The sequence below is a fragment of the Marmota marmota genome, unplaced genomic scaffold, assembly GCF_001458135.2.
Source record: "Marmota marmota marmota unplaced genomic scaffold, marMar, whole genome shotgun sequence".
NCBI classification, from domain to species: domain Eukaryota; kingdom Metazoa; phylum Chordata; class Mammalia; order Rodentia; family Sciuridae; genus Marmota; species Marmota marmota.
The window spans coordinates 18,046,757-18,070,290 of NW_026000185.1; the positions used below are offsets into that span (position 1 = coordinate 18,046,757).

Sequence of the window (23,534 nt, forward strand, 5' to 3'; positions counted from 1 at the left end):
TTACGAGCAAGAATTATACCCCAGGTATTCGGGTTTTGCTTATTATTATTTTTATGTAGATGCTAATATACTGGCACATTCTTAAGGCTTAGGGTATTTTGGTGAATGGAGTACTGAAATTGTTTAGATTCTAACATATTAGAACCAACAATAGTCCTGCATAAAAATTATGCATTGCCTACACACCTTCAGGGACTGAATCAACAAGAAATACACATTGCTTCTTACGTGTATTTTGCAGTGTGAGCACCACAATAATGTGGTCATGGAACAGTACCGGAGACACCCATTCTTACAGGAAGGGAAGGATCAAGTCATTACAGATTTGTCAGTAACAGCAGAAATCACATCCGAGCTGTATTAATTATATCAAAATGGTTCAATCCCACCATTCCTCTTTCATTTTTTTTAAAAGAGAAATTCTGTGTCTTTATAGGAATGACTCTATAATCATCAATTTGAGAGGTTTCTAATGAGTAAACAATACTATATGGCAGTTCTCAGTAGGGGAAAAACTATCAAATCAAGGGCTGTACATGTAAAGTGGGAATATGTCAGAATCATTTAGTTCTGCTTGGGGCTGATTTTTATGAGGCAGAAATAATACAGGATGTGATTTTAGTCTAAATATTTGGATGGACCTCAAAACAGCCAAACTGTGAGTAGGTCCGAGGGTCCAAAACCACTCTGAATTTATGGCATATTTTAACTTAGTTTCTTGAATGATCAGACAGTGAAATTCACTTTTTCAGTACAGGCTGAAATGCTTGGAATTTGAAGCGCTTCAGATTTTGGAGATTTTTCAGATTTTGAAATATCGACAGGGATCTAATGTGGCATCTGGGGAATGCAAGCCATGCGTCAACATGAAATTTATTATGTTTCATGGATCTCTTCTACACATACCCTGAGTATAATTTTATACAACCTTTTAATAATTTTGTGCATGAAACAAAGTTGGTGTCCATTGAGTTACTAATCAGCTTAGTGAAAACAAAGCTGTCACTCTCAGCCACCCATGGTGACAGTCGGAAATTTCTAATTGTGTCATATTGGCATTTTAAGAGTTTTGGATTCTGGAGCATTTTGGGCTTCAGAACTTCTGGATTAAGAATGCTCAACCTCTATACAATTCTAAGACTTTGACCACGTGCACAGATTTAAGTGACCACCACTACAGTGGGGCCACACGACAATTCTGTCACCTCCCCCTCAAGATTCCCCTTTGTGTGGCCTCTTTGAATCTCACCATCCCCCTACTTCTTCCCCTTGGCAAGTGTCCATCTCTTCCCCTGTAATTCAGTCTTTTTGGAAAATGTCACCTAAATGGAGTCATGTACCATAGCAACCTTAAGAGACTAGCTTCTGTGACTGACCTAATGTCTGAGATTCAGCCAAGTCTTTTTACGTATTGAGAGTTGACTTCTTTGGAGTATTTATGGAAATCCTTTCTCCAATGCCCCAGGATATATGTTCTTATTTGTAAATAGGGACTTTGCAGTTGTAATGACCTTAAGGTCTTATGACTGATGTCTTTCTAAGAACAGAGAGAGACACAGAGCAGAGACTACCATATGAAGGCTCCAAAGCACACGGAGAGGAGAACCGAGGTCCATCTGAAGAGGGGGACAGAGATTGAAATGCTGCTGCTGCCACAAGCCCAGAACTCCTGGGGCCACCAGAAGCTGGCACTAGGCCAAGAAGAATCCGTGGGAGTTCAGAGGGAGCCTGGCCCTGGAGACATCCTGATTTATACTTATAGCTTCTAGAACTGTGAGATAATAACTGTCCCTTTAAATCACTCCGTTTGGGGTATTTTTTTTTTTAAGTGGTCCTAGAAATCCAACAGAAGCATGTTGTTTTGATGGCTAAATAAATTCCTCAAAATTCACATCGGCTAGGGTAGGAACATCAAATGATCCTAGGAAACTCATGAAATTAAAGATAATGCAAAGTCAAAAGACAACACAAAGGAGGGAGCTCAGCCAATTTTGGGAATTGGGTAAAAGAATGAATGGCCAATCTCTTCTTGATATTGTTGAAATGATATTGTTGAAATAATTACTAATTATTAGTAAACTGGAACATCTCTTCAAATATTTGCCAGCTATTGATGTATTTTTTTCAGGATTTTCCGTGCATATTTTCCCGTTTTGAAAAAAACGAGCAATCTTTCTTTTCTATTTCAGAAAACCGTTGTAGGAGCCTTTGGAATATTCTGAATTTCAATCCTAATTTTGTCTTGTAGTATGCAAACAATTCCTTCTCCAATGTTATTGTCTTGTACCGACCTTACAACTTTCTTTAAAGTATCATTTGTCAAATAGATGTTTCAAATTAATTGCAATGTCAAATCAATCAATACTTCCCTTGATCAATTCTTCATATTATTCCAGGCTTGGTATTTCCCCATTTCAAACTTTTAAAAATGTTATCCTGTATTGTTCTCTGATCACTTTGAGTTTTTAATGTCCAAGTCTTTAATTTTTTTTTCTGCAGTGTAACTTGGTGTGTGCATTGTGAAAGATGAATCTTGTATTATTTAGAATTTTCCAAATGCACCTTTCAGTTCTGCCAACTCTAGTCTTCAAAGTCAATTACACCCACCTTCTCTGCTTCTCAGAGCCTCCTTGATGCTGCACAGACTGTTCTTTAAGGTCCTGATTCTTTTTCTAGACAGTTCTGCTTTGATCTGCTAAGCTATTTGCTCTGATCTCTACAATATGCTTGTTTCTTCCAGCTTTACCATCAATATATAATATTTCAACCCTTGGTTAAATTTGTTCCTAGTCAGGTATTATGGTGCACACCTGTAATCCCAGTGGCTTGGGAGGCTGAGGCAGGAGGATTGCAAGTTCAAAGCCAGTCTCAGCGAAAGCAAGGCACTAAGCAACTTAGTGAGACCGTCTCTAAATAAAATACAAAATAGGGCTGGGATGTGGCTCAGTGGTTAAGTGCCCCTGAGTCAATCCCCAGTACCAAAAAAAAAGAAAAAAAAAAAAGAAAAAATTGTTCCTAAGTAGTTTATGTTTTTAAATGCTTTTAAAAAGGAGATTATTTTTTAAATTTTATCTCAGGTAATTTGTTGCTAGTGTATAGAAATGAAACCGAGTTTCTCATGTTTATTTTCTATCCTGCAACTTTACTGAAATTGTTTATTGGTTTAAAAATATTTTGGTAGAGAGTTTAGGATTTTCTGTATGTTAAAAAAAAAAGAATCCTATGCAAACACAGACGATGTAACTTATTTCCGAGTGTGGGTGACTTTTACTCATTTTCTTTTGCTTCCTGATTTCTATGGCTAGGATCTCCAATGTTCTATTGAATAGAAGAGGAAAAAGTAGATTTCTTTGTTTTGTTCTTAATTTCAGAGGAAAAGCTTTTGTCTTTTCAGTGTTGAGTTTGATAGCTGTGTTGGTCTTTATTGTGTTGGTACCTTCTTTCTGTAGCTAACCTGGTGGGAGTTTTTAGCATGAAAGAATGTTGAGTTTTGTCAAAGGCTTTTTCTGCATCCATGGAGATGATCCCGTGGCCCTTATCCTTCCTTCTGTTAATGTGATGGGCCATATTTATTGATTTACATATGTTGAGCCATCTGTTTTTGTCAGCTTTTGCATCACTGTGACCAAAAGACCCGACAAGAACACCTGGAGGAGGAAGAGTTTATTTGGTGTTCATGGTTTCAGAGACCCCAGTCCGTAGGCAGCTGGCTTCATACCACTGAGCCCAAGGTAAGGCCGAGCATCATGGCAGAAGGGTGTGGCAGAGGAGGGCAGCTCAGGACATAGTGCTCAGCTCACCAGAGACAAAACATACACCCACAGGCACATTCCCAGTGACCTGCCTTCTCCAGCCACACCTACTTGCCGTCCAACAGTTACCTCTCAGTCCCGATGGGTGGCTAAATGGCGCTGATAGGTTAAGACTCTTGTAACCCAATCACTTCACCCCTGAGCCTGCTTGCATTATCTTACACATGAGCTTGTGAGTGACACCTCACATCTAAACCACACCATCCTGCTATCCCAGAGTTAAAACCCACTTGATGGTGATGTGTGATCCTTTTAATGTGCTTTGGAGGTCAGTTGAGAAATTTTAGAACTGTGTTCCTTGGGGATATGGGCCTGTAATAATTTTTTTTTTTTTTTGGTGAGCTTTGGTATCATGGTAGTAGCTCACCTCGTAAAATCATTTTGGAAGTGTTCCCTCCTCCTTCTCTTCAAGATTTTGGAAGAGTTGGGAAAGGATTGGCATTTATTTTTCTTTAAATGTTTGGTAGAATTTACCCCGGTGGCCATCGGGTCCTGGGCTTTTCATTGTTGAGAAGTTATCCATTACTGATTCAGTCTCTTTATTCATTACTGATGTGCTCAGATTCTCTGTTTCTTCATGAGTAAGTCTTGGTAGGTTGTAGATATATATATGAGTCTTATTTTTTTTCCAATCCATTCAACCACACCGTCTTTGGATAAAAGAATGTAATCCGTTTGTATTTAAAATAATTACTTATAGGTAAAGACTTGCCAAAGTGCTTTGTTAATTGTCTTCTGACCCTTAGTTTTATAGTTGCTTTCTTCTCTTGATCCTCTCTTACTTTCTTTCTTTGTGATTTGAGATTTATTTATATTAGTATGCGGTGTTTCTCTTCCCTTTGTTGTTTGTGTATATTCCAGGTTTTATTTTTCTTCTGATTACCATCAGGCTTACAGAAAACAGTCTTATTTTGAGTTGGTAACAACTTGACTTCAATTGCATACCAAACTTTACACTCAAAATTCTCTTCCTACATTTTATGTTATTGATATATCCTTTAAATCTTTTTATATCATCCCTCCCTTAACAGATTTATGTTGTCATGGTCATTTTAAATACTTTTGTCTTTTGATACTAGAATCAAAGTTGTTTACATGCTACTATTATAGTAGTCTTCTTTTTTTTTTTTTTTTTTTTAAAAAANTACCAAGGCTGGCTTTGAAATTGTAATCTTGCCTCAAGGAGTAGCTGAGATGCTAGGCATGCACCACTGCACCCTATCTAGTATTAGAATATTCTGAATTTGACTGTATACTTAACTTTACAGTGAGTTTCATACTTTCATATGATTTCATGTTGTTAATTAGCATGTTTTCATTTCAACTTTAAGAACTATCTTTAGCATTTCTTGTAAGGCAAGTCTGATGGTGATGAATTCCTTTAGTTTCTATTTGTTTGGAAAATTCTTTATCTTTCCTGCATTTCTGAATGCATTTCAGCTTTTCTAGGTATGATATTCTTTTTTAATATTTATTTTTTAGTTATAGTTGGACACAATGCCTTTATTTTATTTATTTGTTTATTTTATGTGGTGTAGAGGATTGAACCCAGGGGTGCTTAACCCCTGAGCCACATCCCCAGAACTTTTTAAAAATTTTTTATTTTGAAGCAAAATCTCACTAAGTTACTTAGGGCCCTACTAAGTTGCTGAAGCTGGTCTTGAACTTGTGATCCTCCTCCTTCAGTCTCTCAAGTTGCTGGGATTACAGGTATGGGCCACCATGCATGACCCTCTTTTTATTTTTTATTTTATTGTTTTAATTTTGAGGTGAGTCTTACTAAAGTTGCAGAGGCTGGCCTTGAACTTACCAAGGCTGGCTTTGAAATTGCAATCTTGCCTCAAGGAGTAGCTGAGATGCTAGGCATGCACCACTGCACCCTATCTAGTATTAGAATATTCTGAATTTGACTGTATACTTAACTTTACAGTGAGTTTCATACTTTCATATGATTTCATGTTGTTAATTAGCATGTTTTCATTTCAACTTTAAGAACTATCTTTAGCATTTCTTGTAAGGCAAGTCTGATGGTGATGAATTCCTTTAGTTTCTATTTGTTTGGAAAATTCTTTATCTTTCCTGCATTTCTGAATGCATTTCAGCTTTTCTAGGTATGATATTCTTTTTTAATATTTATTTTTTAGTTATAGTTGGACACAATGCCTTTATTTTATTTATTTGTTTATTTTATGTGGTGTAGAGGATTGAACCCAGGGCCTCGCACGTGCTAGGCGAGTGCTCTACGGCTGAGCCACAACCCCAGTCCTGGGTATACTATTCTTAACTGGCAGTTTCTTTTTTAAAAATTTAATTTTATTCTCTCTTGGCCTGCAAGATGTATACTAAGAAATCTGCTGGTCACTTCATAGAGCAAGAAATATGATCAGTCAACAAATATATGAAAAAAATGTTCAGCATCTCTAGCAATTAGAGAAAAGCAAATCTAAATTACACTGAGATTTCATCTCACTGAACTCAGAATGGCAATTATCAAGAATACAAGTAACAGTAAATGTTGGCGACACTGTGGGGAAAAGGGCACATTCATATATTGCTTGTGGGATTGCAAATTGGTGCAACCATTCTGGAAAGCAGTATGGAGATTCCTTAGAAAAACTGGAATAGAACTCCCATTTGACCCAGTTATCCCACTCCTCAGTCTGTACCCAAAGGATTTTAAATCAGCATACCACAGTGGTGCATCCACATCAATGTTTATAGCAGCTCAATTTACAATAGCTAAACTGTGGAACCAACCTAGGTGCCCTTCAACAGATGAATGGATGAAGAAAATGTGGTATAGATACACCATGGAATATTACTCAGCCATAAAGAAGAATGAAATTATGGCATTTGCTGGCAAATGGATGGAACTGGGACTATCATGCTAAGTGAAATAAGCCAATTCCCCCCCCCCAAAAATCAAAGGCTAAATATTCTCTCTGATATGTGAATGCTAACTCACAATAAGGGAGGGAACAGAAGTACTTTGTATTAGACAAAGGGGAATGGAGGAGGGGCAACAGGCATAGGAAAGACAGCAGAATGAATTGGCATTACTTTACTGTGTTCATATGTGAGTCCAGTGTAACTCCTTATCACATCCAACCGCAAGAATGAGAAATTACACTCCATGTATGTCTCATAGGTCAAAGGACATTCCACTGTCATGGATCACTTAAAAGAACAAATAAAAACATTTTTAAAAAGAGAGAAATCTGCTAGTCATCTTATGGATGTTCCCTTGTCTGAGACAAGTCATTTTTTCCTCTTGCTGCTCTCAAAATTCTCTTTGTGTTTGACTTTTGGGAATTTAACTGTAATGTGTTTCAGTGAATGTATCTTTGTGTTGGATCTGTTTGGAGATCTTTGGGCTTTGCGAATTGGAATGAGCAATTTCTTGTCTGGAGAGTGTGTGTTTTCTGTTGTCATTATCATCGTCTGTTATTGTCATCGTTGTTGTCGTCATCATCATCATCATCATCATCGTTTTTGCAGAGGGAGGACCTCATGCATGTTCGACAAGCCACGTCCCCAGCCCTTTATCCTTATTTTTTTAAAGTTATTTTTTTCTTCTCCCTTTTCTTTCTCTGCTCCTTCTGAATCTTTCTTAGTCATTTCCACTTTGATTTTGCCTATCTGTACTGTAGGACCTTCTTAACTCTTGTCTGGTATGTATAGACTGCCTTCTTCAGAGGAAGCCTTATTCCAGTGTAGAGATTTGGGGAACATTGGTTGGTGGTATCTGTGGGTGGGCTTGTTGCTGAAGTTCCAGGGTCAGCAGGCCTAGTGTCTCCGTTTGCAGGGTCTTTTATAGATCTGTGGTCAGCACGGTGCCTGGGACTGTGGGAGAGGCCTTGGAGCCTGAGTCTCGGAGAGAGGCCTGGAATGTGGGTGTCCTGGGCTGGCCTGGAGTTGAGAAGGCTGGGAATGTGAGAGGCCTGGGTCTTGGGTTTGAGCAGAACCTGGCCCCTGGGTGTATGGGTGCTGGCCTGATGCTGGGCAAACCTGGGACATAAATCCAAGGGAGAATTTGGGTCCCGGGTCCATGACAGTTGACCTGGTGATTGGGTCCACATGGATAGCCCTGGGTCCATTAGGGCTTTGTTTGGGCCTGAATTCACTGATGCTGTCCTTGAACAGCTGTGGAGGTTGGCCTGGGTCCTGGGACCTTAGGGGTTGGCCTGGAATCTTGGGGTGTGTGTGTGGGTGGGGGTGTAGAACCCATCAGCCTTGTGCCTGAAGCCTTGGGTCCGGGCTGGCTCAGGGCCTGGGGTAGCAGGGGGTATCCTGGTGCTATGACGAGCTTAGAGCCTGGTTTCATAAGGGGGGCCTGGTTGGTGCCTGAGTTCACTGAGGTGGGCTTGTTGCTGGGGTCTGGGGCCCCGTTGTGAGCTCACTCCACTCTCCTCTCCCAGCGTGAAGGGTGTCTCTCCCCACACTGCTTGGGTGTGGGGTCGTGCGAGACTGCCCTTCCTGTCCTTGTCTGTCTGTGCATCTTTTTTGGGTTCCAAATGCTCTCCTCTCACCTGAATTACTTAGTCCTTGGGAAGCTGTGCTCGTCCACGGGTGGATTTTTTAAAGTGCAGTTTCGGAGTGAGGTGAGTGCTGGAAGCTTCTCCTGCAATCTTGCGGATGTCCCTCTGTTCTCGTAACCTGTTTGTGTAACAGACAGAGCTGCCCAGGAGCACCATGGTGGAACTCTTCATTCCGATTACCTCCAGAGACTTTCACAAATTAATTTTCCCTCATGCAGCTAATTTGAGGAAGATGTACCTTTTCATGGATCCTCTTAAGTCATGTTGTATGACAGAATTTCCCACTTTTTTACAGCTGAATGATAGTTGATGGTACATGTACACCATGTTTTCCTTCATCTACTGATGGATGCTTGTTTTATTTCTGTGTTTTAGCTGTTGTGAACAATGCTATGAACATAGGTGTCTGTCTTAAATTCTTTGGGGCCTATATGCAGGGAATTGCTGGATCACGTGGTAGAATATTTCTTGACATTGACAGACATTTGTTTTAGCCTTTGGGTAGATATTCTTTCTGGAGAAGGAATTGGTTTTCCAAGGGAAGTAAGGGCTGAAATTTATGAAGTGCTTTTCCTGTGTCCGTTTGAATAATCGAATAATTTCTGGCTTTGTCTGTGATTTAGTCGATTATATCAATAGGATCCCTGGAGTTGGTTAGTTCTTACGGATTTTGCCTTTGAACGGGTCTAGTTTTCATTGCAGTGCATTGGACATGATGTATTAGGCAATAGGAACTGAGGTAAATAGGCCTTGGGTGTGAAGCTTTATGGGAACCTTACTATATGGGTTGGGTAGTGATTGATCTGCTGTAGCTTTAGGTGCCAGAGGCTTCATAAGACTTCCCTGAATACTCCTCCTCAGAGAGAGCCTGCATCTTGTAGCCCTTTCAGTTATAATTCACTGATATTATACCAGAGCCCTGTTGGTGTGGCAGCAAGGTGCCAGGATGTAGCCTCAAGGTTAAATCTCAGTGTTTTCGTGAGCCTGCTTTCACGGTCTGGGACCTGCAGAGTGCCTCCTCCCTCCTCCCTCCTTTAGGTCCACCAGGAAGGTCACCGGGAATGCTCCTCCCCAGGTGAGCCAGGGCTGTGCATTAGCGCAGGAAGGTGTTATTCCTTGGAAGGTGAGCCTTTATTGTGGAGGACCCTGGAGGCACATTTGGGCATTTCCCACAGTGGGGAGCCTTCCCCTTTCATCTGAAGCATGAGCCCCAAGGGATCTTTCTCTGTTCTTCACAGGGAGGTAAAACTGATTAAAAGTGCAATGTAATTAAAAAAAAATTATTTTTTGGCCCCTGGTTCCTGGCATGGAGCTTTTTAAAGAAGAATGACATGATAGCCTTTACCAGTCCATGGATGGAAGTGGAGACCGTCATGCTAAGAGAAAGACACCAGATCTAGAAAGTCAAAGATGGCATGTCTTCTCTCGTCCACGGAAGCTAGACCAAAATAAGAAAAAAGAAAAGGAAGAGGAAAGAAAAAGAGGAGGAGGGACTCATGAAAATAGAATCACATCAGTGGAGCCGAGGAAGGAGACTGAGGGGGAGGGAGTGAGGGAGGATGGTTTGGAGCCGACCGCACTTTCCTGGGCCAGGGCAGGAATACACCACAGGACATCTCATCTGCATGCATCTCCCCAAGGCACTGATTAAAAAACAGAACTGTAAAGAAATAGGAGAGAGGTCCGTAGAGGGAAGGAACAGGAGAAGAGTAAGAAGAAACCCTTGGAAGTCAGTGTCTTTTCCAGGCTATTGAGATGACGTCCATCAGGAGACCCCAGGTGGCTTTAGGATGAGGACCCGTCACCAGAAGGACCAGGGTTAGAGGTTGTCATGTTCAGCCCAACCTCCAGGAAGGGGAGGAGACTGAATCCAGCTCTCCTTGGCAGAATCTAATTGATTATGTCTGGGATGAAACTTCCATTAGAACCTCTGAAGGGCCCTGGGGTTTGGGGAGCTTTGGGGTCGATGAATATATTCATGTGCCAGGAAAGTGCTAGATTCAGAGGGGGTGTGGAAACCCTGCACCCCTTCCCAATCCTGAAGCTTCCCCTACGCAAATCTTCCACTTGGATGCTCCTGAGATGCGGGTCCTGTATGATCAGCCACTTTAACCCAAGTAAAGTTTTTCTTGAGTACTGTGAGTCCTTCTGGTGAGTTCTCTAACCTGAGGGGGGGTTGCTGTGGGGACTCCTGAATTTATAGCTATCTGGGTAGAGTGTAGGCAAGATGGTACCCCATTCATGGTTGGTATCTTGTTGGACTGATACCTGTGGGGTCAGTGCTCACTTGGATTAGTTGGTGTCACATGGAATTGAATCGTTGGACACCCAGTGGATACCAGAGAGTGAGACCTTCCAAGAGTTTCTGACTCACCCTAGTCTAACTCAGCCCTCAGCAATTTGTCTCAAGTCTGCATTCAGTTGTTTCTACCAGTGTATGGCCCCAGGGGCTCCCTCTTTGGGGTAAGCAGGTCTTGATTGGAACTCTGGGTTCACCTGTCTCTCTGGATGACAACAATGTGGTTTACCACCGAGACTTGAGTTCTCTGATGGACCCAAAAAGCATCGCTAATTTTCAGTTTGTTCAATTATTTTCTTTTTCTTATTGGGAGGACGAGAATGAAGACTCTCAAACTCTTTATGTGGTATAACTGAACCTGGAAGATTCCTTTGAACAATGATCCATCTGTGGCCATGATTCTCTCAGATGCTTCTGGATATGATTGGATCATAGTTCTCTTCATGTCTGTGAGACTGAGTTATCCTTTTTCAGGGGCGTGTGTGTGTGTGTGTGTATATATATATATATATATATATATATATATATATATATATATATAATGTTTGTCCAGTTTTCCTGTTAAGACTCACAGACCACACTGGGTTACTGTGTACCTCTTTAATTTTTGCACTCATGAAATAAAAAGAAGAATACACATACCTATATGCACACTCAGGCCTACACATGTAATTAGGCTAGAATGAATCATAGCATGAAAACATCTTATTATGGAATTCTTAATTTACATGGAATCTTTTTTCTTTCCTTCTCTTTTGCTAAAATCCTTCCTTCACTTTCCCTACATTTTCCTTCCCAACTCTTTCCCATTTTGTTTCACTTGATAACCAATGCTCACAGCTTGGTATGTAGCTTTCTGCAGCCTTCTCTATTCTCGTGAGATTATACAAAGTCACATGCATAGTCACTCACACAGAAGGATTTATTATTGTTTGCAGAAATCACAACACACACGTTTATTTAGCTGCATCTTGTTTTCTTTACTATCAGTACATTTGGAAAATTGCTCCAAATCAACTGATAAAGATCGAGCTCATTTTTGTGTGGCTATATTTTTCTGTAGGAGGACATTCTCTTTATCTCTTGCTTTTTCTTTTTCTGCAAATGATTCTGCATTGACAGCCTTAACTCCTCTTCTGTGCGACTGGTGCTTGTATCTCTTTGATAAATTCTCAGGTGTGGGGTTTCTGAATTTGAATCTGTGTTTTTAATTTCAATAGCTATTTTCAAATTTCTCTCACTAGTACCTCATCCTGAGTAGTTTTTTGGACAACATTTCCAGTTTCTGCAATAGTTCCTGCTCTTCTCAAGTTTTCTACCTCTTTGTGAGTCAATTTCTGGAAATTATATTTTCTCAAGAAGTACTTCATTTTGCATGGATTTTCAAACTTGATGGTATAAATTTTACATAGTGTTATCATTTAAAAATTCCTCCTTGTATCTATAAAGCTTTGAACATTGTGTATGTGTCTGGTTTCTCTGAATGTCTCTCATTAATATTTTAACTTGAAAATAGCCCAGAGACCTGAAAACTTTTGTATTTACTTATTTGGAGTTTGGAACTCAAGCATGTTTATTCCTCTGTAGCCGTCATTTCCTGTGATGTGGGGGTTACTCTAACACCCTCCCCCTAACAGATCAGGCACACTTCCTTGGGCTTTTATAAATTTATTGGAATTTTGGAAGTAGAAAGAAGACGCTTGTTCTAAAATCATGTATCAATTTAGTCTTCTCTGAGTGTATTTCTAATAGACAAACAGTTTTAAGAAATGCATATTTGGCAAGACAGAAAGCACTGATAGAATAAACTTCTGGGGAAATCGCTAAACAGGATAGTGGTAAATAAAGATGAAATAGGAACATATTATATGAGACTGTTTTACATCCATTATTTCCTTTAATTCTCATAGTTGTACTGTGAGGGAACTATAAAGTCATGCCCATTTTATAGTTAAGAAAACTGAGGCAAAGAGAGGTAAAGAATTATCCCAAGAAGTGTAGGACCAGGATCTAAAAAATCAGATTTCAAATCGGTTTCTCTGACATGCTGAACCAAATGCTGGCAAAACGTGTTTTTAAGGGATAAGTGATAAAATGAACAAAAATCTAGAAATCAATTAGTATAGCTTTAGTTGTGTGTGTTTGTGTGAGAAAAGGAGGTATGATCTTCATCAAGTTATTTGTAGCAGGATTTGGAGGTACTGTCTTTATTTTCTCCCTGACCTGAGTAGCTGGTATATGACTGTTGTGTCATAAAGATGCATCTGAATTTTTTGTGAACTTTATGGTAATTGTCATAAATTGTCATTTTAAAAAAAATTGAGAACAAACAAAAAGTTTTCACATAGGCCAACAGAAACTTAAAAAGTCCCAAAACATTACAATAGAACTAGGCCTTTTCTGTTGGCCTGAGTTTTTATTTGCATATCACAGGGTCCACTCTAGTGTGTGTAGGCACCGTGACATTTACGATGGTACAGAGCTCACAGAGTCCCTGGGGTAGCTGAGGACACAGAACATGCAGAAACACAGAACAGCAGGGGACCATCAAGGGAGTGCATCCATGGGGGACTCCTGTGTCACAAGCCACCACTGTAGCTGTGGGCACCAGGACCTGACTGCTCTTGCACTGAGGAAGTGATCTGCACTAGCCAAACAGATGCCCCTGACCCAGTCCAAACCCACAGCTCACACAGGGTCAGCGGGTGCAAACTCTGTACCCAGACAGTAAGACAGACAGTAAGACAAGTGTTGAACTCAGGGCACTCAACCACTGAGCCACATCCCCCAGCCGTATTTTCTATTTTACTTAGAGACAGGGTCTCACTGAGTTGCTTATCACCTCCTGGTTGCTGATGCTGGCTTTGAACTTGCAATCCTCCTGCCTCAGCCTCCAGAGCTGCTGGGATGACAGGCGTGTGCCACAGCACGGGGCTGAATTGACAATCTTAATCACCTAAAGTCCAAGTTCTCACAAAGGTTGGCTCATGGTGTCATGCATTCTCTGGGCTTGGACAAGGATATTGTGACATGGACCATCCTCATGGTATGATACAGAATGATCTCTTTGCCCTAAAAGTATTCTGTCCTCCATCTCTTCATCCCTCCCTGCCCCCTAGGCTTTGGCAACCACTGGTCTTTTTTTTTGTAATTTGTTATACATGACATTAGAATAGATTTTGACCACTGATCTTTTGACTGACTTTTCTAATCTTGCCCTTTACAGAATGTGATGTACTTGGAATCACATAGTATGAAGTCTTTTTCGATCGGCTTCTCTCACTTAGTGACGTGCACTTAAAGTTCTTCTTTTCCTGTCTGGGCCGCTGTTGTCTCGGTAGCACTGACCTGAATTCCGTTGTCTGGATGCACCACAGTGTGTTAATCCTTTCACTGACAGACATCCTGGTTGCTTCCAGGTTTGGGCCATTATGGATATAGTTGCTATGGACAGCCACGTATAGGTTTTTGGGTGGACATAAGTTTTCAACTCTTTGGGCAGATGCTAAGAAGCGTGGCTACTGGGCCATACAGTAAGACTATTTTTACTATATTTTACTGTAAAATGGAGAAAAATATTTGATATAGAGACCATACATTTGAGAAGGGTTGATTCCCAACACACTTAAGGAACCCAACTGAATTACCTCTTTTAAGGCTCTGTCTCCAAATACAGTCACTTTCTGATGTACTGGGATTAGGGCTTCTGCTTTCGGGGGACCCATTCAGCCCATGACAGTGACATGACAGCCCATGACAGTGACAGCCCATCCAGATTTCACGTGTGTCATCCTTTAGTGTAAATCTTGAACTTCTAAGCAATATATGGATCTTACTGAAGTCTTAGAGACACACTTGGTGCTAGATGCTTATTCTTTCATATTAAAAAAAATAGCATTTGTTACTGAGGAAGCAGTAAGGTTTATTTTTCTACATGCTGGAATCCTGCAGAACAGATTTAATGTCTACATCTCTGTTTCCTTGATCCAAGTCTCATATTCATAATTTCACGTGAAGTCAGGGAATCTGGGAAGGTTTGTCCATCCATCACAGAGGGAGAGGTGGGGCTGAATTTTGTCAGGCCACAGAAAACATCCCACCCAGTGGTTTTCCCTTCAATGGAATTAAAACAAACCTTAAAATAAGATCTATCCTTAAGATCCTACCATCCACTGAGTCTACAGAAGACCTGTCAAACCCTAAACCTTACACATTCACCCTGGCTCCTGGGCCTGGTTTGCACAGTGATGCTCTTGTCTTTAGGAGACTCCCCAAAGATTGTAGGGAGGATTCTCAGAGGATAGTCCCGGGAGAGAGGCTGGGAGGGGAGCTAAAGAGGAAGAGAGGAGTGGCAACAGAACCATTTCTTCCAGGTTGTCAGGCCAGAGGGGAGAAAGGAAGCCAATTCCTAGACTTAGAACTCCCTATCTGCTGCTCCTAGAGAGACCCACACCTGGCTTTAGAATCTTGTGCTAGTGAGACCGACTGGTCTAGCCAAACACATACTGCACTGTAGTCTATCTGCTCTAAATTTACACATGCTCTGCCTTCAACTTCAGTAAACACACACACCCACATACCCCCCCCCACACACACAGAGATACAGAAACACACACACACACACACACACACACACTAGCTCAATGCACACAGAATCACAAAGCCATTTTCTGCAGGGGTTTTACTCCCTGGGACTCGGCCATGACCTCCTTCACTCACCTGGCACATAGTAGGTGCTTAATAAATGTAAGTTGAATACACATTGACATTGTTTATCATCACGATGAAGGATTACTCAACTCGTGGCATCCTCATGGGGATTATTGGGAATAAAGTCAGGGGCTGAGTGAATCTCTACCCACTTAATCATAAGCACGGCTCTTGGCTTCAACCTCTAACACGTAGCAGGAGTTTAGTGGGTATTCATGGGATCTCGGTTCCCCCGTGGTAAAAGACACAAATCCATAGTTAGGTAGAGAGACTGAGAGATAATAGAGGGGTCTGTGGGTGGACAGGGAGGTAGAGGGCCACACAGGCAGGAAAGTAGGCATGTTGACAGGTCTGTGTCTCCCCAGAGTGTTCTTTTGAGAGAGTGGGAGCATAAGTCAGTAAAGACGTGAGATGCACAAGTTTCTACTGGTGCAGAGGCCACACCAGCTCCTCTTCTTTCGCCTTTGCCCAACTCCCATCCAAAAGAGGAGGGAAGCTGTCAAGATGGGAAAAACCAGGACCAAGCCACTTTCTTTGGAATCCTGTAAAGGGAATTAGAACTTCCGCAACAGCACCAGCTTCTATGCCAAAAATCTGATTTTTTTTTTTTTTTTGGAGAAATTGAAGATTCATTGTACGATGCTAAATCTGGAAGGAACAGCAGGGCTCCACAACCTGCTTCTCTCTCTTCCTCCTTCCTCCCTCCCTTCATAGGAGCCCAGGGCCCTGACAACAGATGTCCCTTCTCCCAGCCTGCAGCAGACGCCCGGGAGCACCTTGACATGGAGCAACAGCCTGCTAGATTTCGAGGTCGTCTTAGAAGAAAAAGAAATGCAACTACTGTTGAAGTTGGAGAAGAAAATATTGCATAAACACAGACCATTTGGTGAGACCTCACTCTGAAAAAGGTCCATAATTCAAACAAACAGAAGAAGGAAAAAAAAAAAAAAAACCTAGCATTTCCTCCGGAGGCTAGACTCCTTGTGAGTCATTTCTTTAAGGAGCAAAATGTTAGAATTCAGATTGTCAATTTTAAAAACTGGTTAGGCATTTAGAGAAACAGAGAGTGCCCTTGTTGATGCCATCGCAGCCTCCCCTGCCATCCCCCCTTGCAGGAAAGCAGGGGATGAGGTGGTGGATAAAAGGCCCCATCTGCCTGTAAGAGAAAACCAGGTTAACAGATTTCTGGGTCCGCAGGTTCATGGGTAGGATGGTGCTCTCAGTGTTTCTTCGTTGATGTCTAAAAGACTCCATGGCTTCTAAGTGCTTGTGTGTGAGGATCGGTGTGTTTGTGTTTCTATGTGTCTCTGTGCGTTTACTTACCTTACCTTCAGAATCTTGGTTATTTGCTCTTATTTAATGCAAGAGTGATAGCAGTAATTACTGAAGGTTCCTGGGGTATCAGGAAGGAGCTAAATGAAAGATGGCCCCAGAGCAGCCATCTGTTCCCGGGGAGCAGGAGGGGCTAGCAGACGAGTATCAGCCCCAAGGACCGGGCTGGTGATTTGCTCTCCGTGGAGAAACAGCCCTGGTTGTGTGGGTTCACAGCCTCCCCTGGAGCAAGAGAAAGTCTGGACTGTGAAGTCGCATCCCTCCCTGAACCAGTGAAGAAGGGGCAGGTGGCAGCAGCTTTTCCCACGCAGGGGCCGGGCGTCTGGAAGCCATAGGTGTTGGAGGCAGATGCCTCTCAGTGCAGATCCTAGTTTTTCCCCACGCCAACTCTGGGGCTTTGGGCAGATTTTATGACTTCTTTCTGGCTTTTTCTTTCGGATGCAAAGTGGGTGAAGCTACTTGTCTCATAAGTAGTTTCAGAAAGGGCTCAGGAATTTGACTGGTAACCCATTCTAGCTGTGGGGTCTTGGCCGCACATCAAATATCTGCAAAACCCATCATTCCATAATAGTAGGAAAGGCAGCTGACATTTATCAGATCATCTGTTCCAAGCCCAGTGTCCACTCCTCATCTTCCCAGAAACCCTATCACTAAGCCATGTTACTAACCAGACAAAGGAAACCGAGATACAGAATAATTTATCCCAGGGAATAATTAGCATTTATTAAATTCCAGACTCTTCTGCCATTTACACGTGTTCTTTAATTATGCCAACTTCTTATAAAACATGTTGCTTTCTTAATTTTAGAGAGAAAGAAAGCAAGACTCCCAGAGAGGTTAAGTAACCCGGCCAAGACTGTCCAGCTCTCTGCCTGTCTTCCTCTAAAGATTCAGAACTTTCTGGAATGCTCATCTCTGTCTTTGGGATTTTCACAAGTAAATGTCACAGGGCTCCCGACTTGACTTTATATTTTCCCATTCAACAGAGAACCTGAGGATGACCTAGACTAAATTAAAGCATGAGGCGTCCAGGGTGTATCCAGAGGGTCTGTTCTGAAGGGAATCACTTAGGTCCTTGATGAGTTGATGAGCTTCTCCATGTGGTGAGCTTCATAGAGTTTCCAGAACCTGCCAAACCTTTCTCGATGATTCTTTCCTCCATCCCTCCATCCACCCAGTCCTCTCTCCGTGTCTCCCTCCCTCCCTCCTCCACCTTTCCATCCATCCCCTATGGGACAGATGACGTTGTAAGTGCCGTGGATCCAACAGTGAATCAAACAGAGAAAATCTCCTTCTGCCTAGAGCTTAAGGATTTATCAGGAAACACACCTAAGATACAATAAGTCAAATATAAAGCTGTTATTTAGTCATGAGTGTCATGAAAAAAATAAAATAAAATGAAGGAGAAGCTTGAAATTTCAGGTCTAGTGGCCATTGAGGGCTTCTCTAAGGAGGTGACATTTAAGTAAAGATTTCAGAGGCCAGAGGATGAGTCCAGTGGATGGCCTCAGGAGGAGCTGAAGAGACAGAGGGGACAGCAGTGGGAAGTCCCCAAGATGGAAACTTGGGAAAGGGAATGAACTGGGGGAGATGTCCTGAAGTGACAGAGGGGCAGGGTGAAGCCAGTCTTAGTCGCTGATGGCGAGAACTGTGGGTCTAGTCTGAGTGGGATGGAAAACTCTGTGAAGACATTAAGCAAAGGTGTCTCATAATCACACTGAATCTTAATAGGATCATTAGTTTTGATAGAGCAGTTTGAACCAGGGCTAAGTGCAGGAGCGAGGAGACCAGCTAGGAACAATATTGTAATGGACCCACAGGGGACGGTGGGCTCCATTGCTTGGGTGCTGAGCCAAGCTGGTGGGTGGGCTGGGAAGAGGTGATGAGATCTCACTCCTGTTTATAGTAGAGGCGGAAAGACGTAGAACCTGGGAGAGGGAACGTGCTTCTTCTTATTCAGGCTCTTCTGGTGCAGAGAGAAGGGTGACAGGTGCTCGAGGTCCTGGACTCCAGTTGTTTGGGAGGATATTGTCCTGGGGTTGCAATCACCAGAGAAAACTGAGGAACACTGGACAAGGGTCCACTGGGTTTGAGAGGAAGTTCGTTTGGGTTCTTCAAAGAGAAGCAGATGCCCTGGGGGCTGAGACATGCAGGTTGGGAGGAATCTTTGGGAAGGGAAGTAGTGGGAGGATGGTGGCTATGGCAAGGAGAGTCTTCAGATGGCAGGGCAGGTCTGAATTGTGCAATAGAAAGGGCAGAGGAAGGAGGGTCAGGAGCAAGGGTTGCCAACTGAGCAACAGCAGAGTTGAGAGGCATGTTTTTTTTTTTTTGTTGTTGTTGCTACAAAGAAGATGCCCAGAGTGTAAATCAGGGAAACCAAATTCATGTTGGTGCCTAAAGGTCAAAGGAGCATGTCAGGAGCTTGAGGGAGAGGGGCCGGGAGAAGGAGGGGATGATTGGAGTAAGAAAGAGGATATTGAAAAAGACCGGCATGTACTCAGAGTCCGTGGCTGTGGTGTGCCAGGTATCTGCGTGTGCCTGGTGCATCTGGTCCAGCCCTTACAAGAACCCTATGAACAGCACCTATTACCTGTCTCACTTTTTCAAACAAGAAAACTGACGTACAGAGAAATTAATGAGCACCAGCAGTAAGTCCTGGCTTTGACCAGGACAGCGGAATCCCAGAGTCTGTCCTCTCCTTGTGCTGGAGCTCAGATGGCTGTCCCTTCCTCCCAGGGTGCTGTCAAAGAGTGTGGGAGGGTATTTTGGCGGAAGATCCAGGCTCAGACCAGACAATTGTCATGATGCTGCTTCCTGCTCAGAACTTTCCTTTGGTGGCATTGATACAACCTGACAGCTCCCTGAACTTTGTGGAAATGAGGTTAGAGGGCTGTATTCACCGCTCTGTGGGAGTAGGGATATAAATCTGGGTTCCTATTTTTGAGGGGGTCAAAGGGTATTGGTGACGGAGGGTAAGGTGGTGGTTGGCTGTAGGTCCAGTGTGACCTAGCCCCACTCCAGACCCTGATGGGACCACTTACCAAGGTCGGGGAAGGACTGCAGCTAGCTTAGCTTCCTCTCCATCGGCAGGACTTCATCCATATTGGTGTTCAATCAGTGTTTATCGAATAATTATTTTAAAAAGTGGTTTAACAAATGCATGAATTTCAGAGAGTGATCAGCTCATGTGCTTGTACTGAGAAGGAGAGTTTTTGCTGAAATTCTCTCTCTCTCCATCTCAAGGACAGACAACAGGAGCAATGACATCATATTCTCTCATGCTCATCCAGTCTGCTGGAACTCACGGGCCTCGGGATTCCTTATTTTTTTTTTTCAGTGAGCTTTCAAAACACAACACATCACCCTAAAATTTGTGGCTGAAAACCGTAACCATTCCATGATCTCACATGTCTCCGTGGCTGTTCAGGTGGGGCTGAGGTCAGCTGGCAGCTTGCCACGGGCTGCCTGGCATAGGAGGGTCCCATTCATGTCTGACAGCTGGCTCAGTGTCAGCTGGACCTGACTTAGCCATGTGACCCTCCTTATCTAACAGGCTTAGCGCAACGGGAAGTTCATGTAAGCGTGGCCCCAGGGTCCCCACAGCAGCAGGCGCGCAGATCCTAACATGTCAGCCCTCTCTGCTGGCCTGGTACACCGGCTAATGCCCCCTGGGCCATGCATGTCACATGAGCAAGGCCAGGCTTAACGATTAGAGGAATAAATTCCCTCCTTATGGGAAGAACTGCCAAGCCGTCTGGTAAAGAGAAGGCTCTCTAAGCGTGGGAGACATTTGCAGCCACTCCACAGGGTCCCTGGATCTAGTTATCAGCAACAGCCCCTGCACGTGGGCACTCTTTCTTCTTTAAGTCATTTTATTTGAAGTTTCTGACAAGTTTTGCGCTCATTTTTCCATTCTAGTCTGTTCTTGAATTTGGGGACATCCGCTCTGAATGGGCCGGACTGGGGATTCTTCTGGACATGGCTTTTGTAAAGTCTTAACTCTTTCTACCATGAGACCATCGCTTCAGCTTCCATCCGTTTGTCCATCCATCCGTCCATGCATCCGTCCATCCATCCTGGATTCCATCCATCCACGTGGGATATGTTGAATGAACTCTTCACTCCTGCTATCTCTGGCTGAACCCCAACAATCAACAACTGTGACTGGTAGAGTCAATGAATTCTTGTTTAGTGACGGCCCGGGCAGTTGAAAGGCAGTACACCCACAGCGATAGAGCGTAACTCTGGAGCCACTTATCGTTGGGTTCAAACCCACTTCCGCTATATACCAGCCATGTGGCCTTGTGTGAGTTGTTCAGCTCCAACCTCAGCTTATCCATCTGCAGGGTTAGTGACGGTGCCTACATCGTGGGATCACTGAAAGGCTCAGACACACACACACACACACACACACACACACACACACACACAGTGAGAGAGAGGGAGAGAAGGGTTCCTGGCTCATCTTAATCTCCTTGTAATGTTCCCGCTTTATTACCATTACAAATTCTGCTGATCCAAAAAGACAAGGTCACTGCTCTCCTAGAACCTCCATTTTTGAGGATTGGACAGACAGTTAACAGGCAAACAACCAGATAACCAAGACCAGTTCGGATCAGCAAGCTTTCCACAGCTCAGCTGGGTCTGACATTGTTCTCTTGGGTGTGGGGGAGACAGGAGGCAGAACACCAGGTGTGAGTCCAGAGGTACAGGAGACTTCCTGCTCTTCTGTGTGGTCCTATGGGGAGACAGAGGGGCCAGTTCCCCTCCTGTGTGGCACGAGTCATTTATGGTACTCCTGAGACCCTCAGCCGTCGGCTTGTGTCCACGTGCCCAGCCCCGTCTGCCGGCTCCCCAGACCTCTTCTCCTCCCAGGCACAGGGAGTGTGTCTTGACGCCTTCTGTGGCAGGGCAAGAATGGATTTCAGCAGTCCCTGGGGAATCTTGCCCCTCTATGGAACAGCGCTGAACCCTGTATGGGACTCAGGGACTGTATGCACAGCAAGCTGTGACTCCAGGCTTCAATCCTGCGCTTATGAATGATCTGGAGTCGAGGTGTCAGTCTTAGGCAGCCCTTGGTATGACTGATTGGCAGGTACCTGGCCACGGGGAGACCTGGCGGGGGTCACGTGGTGTGTGAAGGTTATTGCCAGGTGTGTGATCAGCACACCCAAGGATCACGGGCCTGAAACCGAGGGCAGTAATTTTTACTTCTGACCCCCTGCTTCCTAGAAGATTGATGGATACAGATAAAATGCCCAACAGCAGACACATTAGGATCCGAGGCCATAACTCAGGCAGGGCTACTGCTCCTGGGCTAGTGTTCCTTTCCTCTTGCAGAGATTTCAGCAACATAAATGCAGAAAATCAAGGAATTTCAGAATTGGAAGGTATATAACCTCCACAATGAAACCTAAACCCAAAGCGACCTAAAATCCCTTCCAGTGAGACCTGCACCAGTCTCTTTTCATTCCTCAGCCGCACTACCTTCTAGATCATTCTTAGAAGAGGGCATCCTGATCTTTTTCATGACTTTGGACGTGTCATTTGTGCAAAATGGACTCACACAAGCATCACTTGGTTGGTGGTTCCAGGAAATCCAGTTCTACACTGGCCTAAGAAAAATAAAATGTAATTATTGACTCACCTAATGAAGGTCTTCGTGTAGGTTTGGCTTTAGGTACGGTTTGTTCAGGACATATATTCTGTTAACAGGATCCAGCCTTCGGTGCAGCTCTTATGAATGGCTCTGTTCCCGGGACCTACTGTCATTCTTGGCAGCTTCAAGGTTCTCCCCTTATGGTTACAAGATGGTTCCAACAGCTGCAAACCCCCAAATCTTACAGCACGAGGTACAGTGGGAATCCATACTCTCCTGCCTCCCCAGCAACTGTTCCTCAGTCTATAATTAGTCGAAGAAATAGAACCTGCTGACTGGCCCAGCCCCCCTGGAGAGTGTGGGGTGAGGCCATCCCACTCAACCAACCAACAGAGCCAAGAGTGAGGGGCTGGTCTCCCAAAGGACATTCTTTGTATTAGAGGGAGGCAGGAAGGAACCTGGGCTGGAGACGGCGTGTCTTTCCCACAATTTTTCTGCCTGGAGAATTCACTCATCTTCGACACTTTAGTTAATCTACCTCTTTTCCAGGTGGAGCTAGGTCATTTCAACTCTGGGCTTCCGTAGCTCTTCAGGGTGAACATTCTGTTCCTTTGCAGGTCTGCTCTTCCCCATGAGGGGCAACCATGGGACCTTATTCACATTGGAAAAGCCCAGCTGGATGACTTTGTGCTACCTATAGAGTTGGCATTAGTAAATGTTTGTTGAATGAGAAGATACTATTCTAGATCAGCCTTGGATTTTATCTTCGACATCCTCACTATTAAATTCTGAGCCCCTTGCCTATTGATCCGGGCCCTACCTTACAATAGGGCTCATCTTATTCAGGAGATGTACCAGCTTACGTAGAATCCCCCTCAAATTCATGAAATCTCAGAACCTGTGAAGGTGACCCTATTTGGAAATAGGGTCTTTGTAGTTACAGTGGTGTTCACATGAGGTTCTGATGAGTCCAGGTGGCCTCTAAGCCCAATGACTGGTGTGTTTATGAGACAGGAGATATTTGGTGACAAAGAGAGAGGCACCCGGGGAGGAAAGCCACGTGCCGATGGACGCATCGATCTGGATGGTGCAGCCACAAGCCAAGCAATGCTGACGACCACCAACAGCTAGGCGAGGGGCAGGAAGGACTCGCCACCTAGTGTCCTCAGACGAAGCATGGCCCTGCTGACACCTTGATTTCAGGCTTAGCTTCCAGATCTACAACAAAATGATTGTCTGTTGTC

At 43.5% G+C, this 23,534-nt stretch overlaps 1 protein-coding gene across 2 annotated transcripts in view; it reads left to right on the forward strand.

The window, feature by feature from the left end:
• Hs3st4 (heparan sulfate-glucosamine 3-sulfotransferase 4) overlaps positions 1 to 23,534 on the forward strand; it is a 348,545-nt gene that overhangs the window by 124,957 nt on the left and 200,054 nt on the right. Inside the window, exon 2 of one of the 2 annotated variants that reach the window (XM_048789689.1) lies at positions 16,074 to 16,245. The exons of the other annotated variant lie outside the window; for it this stretch is intronic. The gene's annotated coding sequence lies outside the window, so the exon portion shown is untranslated. The remainder of the gene's footprint in view (positions 1 to 16,073; positions 16,246 to 23,534) is intronic. 2 annotated transcript variants of the gene reach the window in all.